General features: G+C 37.6%; 1 protein-coding gene across 1 annotated transcript in view; it reads left to right on the forward strand.

The window, feature by feature from the left end:
- LOC103599030 (platelet-activating factor acetylhydrolase IB subunit beta) overlaps nt 1-593 on the forward strand; it is a gene marked incomplete at its 3' end in the record, with an annotated part of 20,672 nt that overhangs the window by 8,693 nt on the left and 11,386 nt on the right. The gene's annotated exons all lie outside the window — the stretch shown is intronic.

The raw sequence follows: 593 nt of genomic DNA on the forward strand, positions 1-593 counted from the left end.
GGCGGGAGCGCCGCCACACTTCCCAAGCGGCGCACTGCAGCAGTGCGCCACCGGGCCGGCCTCTAGACACATAAATTGTTAACATTTTGCCACATCTGCCTAATTGTTCTGTCTGTATCTATTTGTATATGTATATACCAAAATAGTGTTTTTTTCTGAACTATTCACCATTAAGTCGCATTCATCATTCCCCTTTATTCCTAAATATTTCAGCCTGTTTTCTAAGAACAAGGACATAATAACGACAGGATATTTATTAAAATGAGGAAGTTTAACATTGATATAATACTATTACCTAATCCAAAAACCTTATTCAAATTTCCCCAGTTCTTCTAATAATGTTCTTTGTATCAGTTTTCTTCCCAGTCCAGAATCACACATTGCTTTCCTATTGTCATGTCTCTCTGTTCTCCTTTAATCTGAAACATTTCTCAGCCTTTGTTTGTTTGTCATGACATTGACAGTTTGGAAGAATATGGACCTTTTATTTTGTAGAATGTCCCTCAATTGGGGTTTGTCTTTTCCCTCATAATCAAGATTCAGATTATACATTTTTGGCAGGAATATCGGTGAAGTGATGTGTCCTCAGTGAA

This window comes from Galeopterus variegatus, unplaced genomic scaffold (assembly GCF_000696425.1).
Source record: "Galeopterus variegatus unplaced genomic scaffold, G_variegatus-3.0.2 Scaffold2832, whole genome shotgun sequence".
Classification (NCBI taxonomy): Eukaryota; Metazoa; Chordata; class Mammalia; order Dermoptera; family Cynocephalidae; genus Galeopterus; species Galeopterus variegatus.